Source organism: Mus caroli, chromosome 17, assembly GCF_900094665.2.
Source record: "Mus caroli chromosome 17, CAROLI_EIJ_v1.1, whole genome shotgun sequence".
NCBI lineage: Eukaryota > Metazoa > Chordata > Mammalia > Rodentia > Muridae > Mus > Mus caroli.
In genome coordinates this window covers 39751546-39756005 of record NC_034586.1, presented here as the reverse complement: position 1 = coordinate 39756005, position 4460 = coordinate 39751546, and the positions used below count along the sequence as shown (strand labels likewise).

At 42.1% G+C, this 4460-nt stretch overlaps 1 pseudogene; it reads right to left on the bottom strand.

Annotated features, from left to right (window-relative positions):
* Positions 1-2997: 2997 nt before the first annotated feature.
* Positions 2998-3330, bottom strand: LOC110312167 (annotated as a pseudogene).
* Between the last annotated feature and the right edge of the window lie 1130 nt (positions 3331-4460).

The window sequence follows — 4460 nt, the reverse complement described above, 5'->3', positions numbered from 1 at the left end:
TTTCACATTAACCAACAGTGTGGTTTAGGATAAATCTCTGCACTTCCCTGTGTCTATTTGAGATAGCTTTTAGACAATTTTTTTTATTTTTACTTTTGTGTTGGGCCTGCATGTATATATATGTCGTATGTGTGCGCCTAGTACCCATAGAGGTCAGAAAAAAGATGTCAAACACCCTGGACTAGAGTTACTGATGGTTGTGAGCCACCTTGTGGGTGCTGGAAACCAAACCCTGGTCCTCTGCAGGAGCAACAAGTACTCTTTACCAATAAGCCATCGCTGTAGTCCTCTGGTATTTTAAGCTTCCTTAAATGAAAGATGATAAATATGGACTAAGAATGTGTGTGTGTGTGTTGGGGGGGGGGTGATCAACCCAAGGCTTCATGCATGCCAGGCAAGCACTTTGCCATTGAGTACTCCCAGTTTCTAAGTCATTTTTATATCCTTTCTACTACTGAAATTCTAGAACACTAACTGGGAAACATCCTATGGATGTTTTCTCCTGGTTATGAATTGTGTAGGCAGTCTGAAGAAGGAGGAGAGACAAGAGGGAAGAAGGAACTGTTTGGACAGGAGCTCTGAGCAGATGCAGGAAGACTTAATCTGTCTGCCATCATAGGTGTCTCAACACAAACCCATACGGTAAGGGAATATATACTTTCATCTCTCTGATTAAAGATGACTACCCGACTTAGTACTACTGTACAAGTTGTCACCTTGACACAACATAGATTCACCTAAAGAGGAAGTTTCAGTTTTCAATTGAGAGATCTCTTTGATAGTATTGGCCTGTGGCCATGTCTCATAGAGAATGTCATGATTGATTGATGTGGGAGGACCCAGCCCACTGTGGGCAACACCATCCCTAGGCTAGCAGGCCCGAACTATATAACAAAACTAGTTTCATCATTCCAGAGCAACAGAACTAAGGAGAGACAGATAACAGTTAAACACATACACTGTAGTCACCACCTCCCTCTCTCTGGAAGTCTGTGGTGTGTGGTGTGTGTGTGTGTGTGTGTGTGTGTGTGTGTGTGTGTGTGTGTGTGTGTATACATGTGTGTCATTGTGGGGAAGAGGTGAGAGACAGGAAGGACAAGTTAGCTAAGAAAACAGTGTAGAGAGTGTAGAGTCCTGACACAGTCAGGCCTGAATTAGGAAGATGGAGGACTGCTGCTTTCAAACTGGTCCTAATCATGTTAATTGTGTGTGTTAATGAGTCTGCCACCTTTCCTCTAAGTGATGTTGACACATGTCTGCTCACACAAATTAACGGGCCCAAGGACTCACACATGCTGACTAGTGTCAGAGAAGACACGTGTGCAGAAAAAGAGGAAGGCAGAGAAGAAGAAGCAATATAGGAAAATAACTACTGACTTTTGTTTTTTGAAACAATCTCACTGGTAGCCCTAGCTAGCCTGGAATGCACTATATAGACCAGGATAGCCTTCAACTCACACAGATCTGCCTGCCTCTGCATCACTAGGATTAAGGAATGCACCAACATGCCCAGAGCAATGTACTGTATTTTTGTAAAGCAGTAAAATGGGTGGGGGTGGAGCTCTCAATACTAACAAGTATTAAAAAGCTTAAACAGCTGGAAATGTCGATCACACTGGCTTGATCTTTGCATGGTCTATTTGTATATCAAATGATTTCAGTGCATCTAAATATATGTGTGTATGTGTGCATGTGTGCATGTGTGTATGTGTATATGTGTATATGTACATATGTGGTGTGTGTGTGTGTATCTTTGCTCTCTTGCCTGCCGCACCTTGTTCCCATCTCTCCCCTTTCCCTTCCTCTGCGCATCTCCCCACATGACCCAGCTCAGTCTAGTCATGTCCACTCTGAACTCTGCCAGATGTCCCTGCTTCTGGCTAGGCTTTCCCAGCTCCAGATGATCTGATGCCTTCTTGTGCCTTCATGGGCACCACATTCATGTGCACAAAGTCATAGACACAGACACACATAATTAAACATAAAATCTCAAACAAACAAATAAATGAAAATGTGATTAAAGATAAGGTATGATTGTAACACCTAGGAATATGAGTGGGTTAAATAATTTTTAAGAAACTGTTTAAAGGAAAGATGAGACAGTGAACAGCCTGTCAATCCTCGGCCCCTTCCAGCTGTGTAGAGGAGTCTACATGTTTCCCTAGCTTTGTTACAGTCAAGCATAGTCCTCACAGGCCCGTGTGTTTGAACACTTGGTTCCCAGATGGTGGATGCTGTTGGAGAACTAGCGTATTTGCTGAAGGAAGCGCATCCCTGGCGGCTGAACTTGAGAGTTCTTTTCTTAGCTTGAGCCCACTTTCTGTTTGCTGTCTCTGCTTCCTGTTCACAGTAAAGGATGTGATCACTCTGCTTCCTACTCCAGCTCTCAGGCCCCACTGCCTTCCAATCCCCCTACCATGAGAGACTCTTTTTTTCTTTCTTCTTTTTTTTTTTTTTTTGGTTAATATTGAAATTTTTAATGTAAAAAAGACTAAGTCAATTTTTTTTCTTTTTTTTTCTTTTTTTTTTTTTTTTTGGTTTTTCGAGACAGGGTTTCTCTGTATAGCCCTGGCTGACCTGGAACTCACTCTTAAAGATTAAAGGCGTGTGCCACCACGCCCGGCCTAAGTCAACTTTTTAAAGCAAACATGCCGTAACAATATGACGTCATTTCCATAATCAATGCCCATAAAATGGCATCAGTACAAAAATCTAAGCAAAGACCATAGAGTAGTAATTACAGTATCAGGTAATGTTGGCTTTAAGAAGAAGCTTTAACAGGTAAGAAAGGAGGAGCATAGGACATAAATGTAAGTGTGCAATTCAAATTTACAAATTATAAAAATTCTCCATTCTTATATCTGGTTTCTTTTGAATGGCTAAATTTTAGCCTAATCTTTTTTTCCCCATCAACAAGCCAATTGGACAAACTCATTTACCCGAATTTACATGTAAGTAATGTAGAAAAACCGGAGACATTATTCAGATGAGTAAATTCTATTCGTTTTCATCATCTCTGTGATCAGGTTGCAAAGGACAAGCTTTTCTCTTTGCTTTTCCTAAGCCACTGCTTTCTGCTTCTGCAGGAATCTGGTTCTCCTTTTTAGAACCTTTAGGGGACAGCCTGAAGAAATCCCCGATGCCTTTTTGCCACTCAGGAGTTGGGCGCACACAGACTGGGTTCCCTCCTGCATACTTACTTTCAGCTTTTCTCGACGAACTTGAAGAATTGGTGACAAAGGTGGAGGAGCCAAGCACCTTCCAAGGGGCTTGAGAAGCCACCACTTTTCTGTAGGCTCCTGGAACGTAGTTTGCTTTGGTCCGCACCATGTTCACACAAGAAGAGACAACTTTCACCGACACCCCAACTGCAGATGTCTCACTTAGAGAAGAACCCCCATGAGAGACTCTCATTCCTCTGCAACTGTAAGCCCAAATAAACTCTGACTGCTGTAAATTGCCTTAGTCCTGGTATTTTATCACAGCAACAGAAGATTAAATAATACAGAAATCGATACTCAAGAATCCCTGATCGTGTTGCTTTTTGCAGGACTGTGGACGACCTTGGAACTTGGTACTGAAAAAGCAGTTGAATACTGTAAATAGAACAGAAAGGCCATTGTGGTAGAGTCATGGAAGACAGTAGTGCTCAGAGAAACAATTAAATGTTTACCCTTTGTAACAGGTGCCTTGGTCATGGGGTCTCTTCCCAGCAACAAAATCCCAAGACAGTCACTTAATGTATCAAAGTTTTGGTTTTCTTATCTACAAATTATGGATAATAATTTTTAACATTTGGTAGGATTGCCATGAGGATGGAATAAGAAATAATGCATTTACCACAACACTTAGCACAGAGTAAACTCTCAACCAATGCACATGATAATACTGGGCAGACGGTATCTTCCCTTGCCAAAGGCGCACCGAGAGAGATACTATCTTCATCCTTCAGATAGCACTGGACTAAAAGCATAGTCAACAACTACTGAAAAAACAGACTCACCAAATAGAACTATGGTGTTCAAGATCATAAAGCCTGAAGAACCAAGACAGCAGTGTGGCTGGTGTCTACAAAGCCCAATATCTCACCACTACAGCGCTTTGAAATATATGTAATATCTTCCCCCTCGTTCTCCTCTTCTTTGTATTGCTGAAACTGAGGTTGTAGCTCAGTTGAGAGAACACTTGCCTTGCATGGTGGGAGCCTTTGTGGTTTGATCCAGCACCATATAAACTGAGTGTGACAGCTCACTTATGTAAATCCAGTACTCAGAAGGTGGAGGCAGGAGAATCAGAGGCTCAGCATCATCGTTGGCTACTGTCTTAGGGTTTCTATTCCTGCACAAACATCATGACCAAGAAGCAGTTGGGAAGGAAAGGGTTTATTCAGCTTACACTTCCACATTGCTGTTCATCACCAAAGGAAGTCAGGACTGGAACTCAAGCAGGTCAGGAAGCAG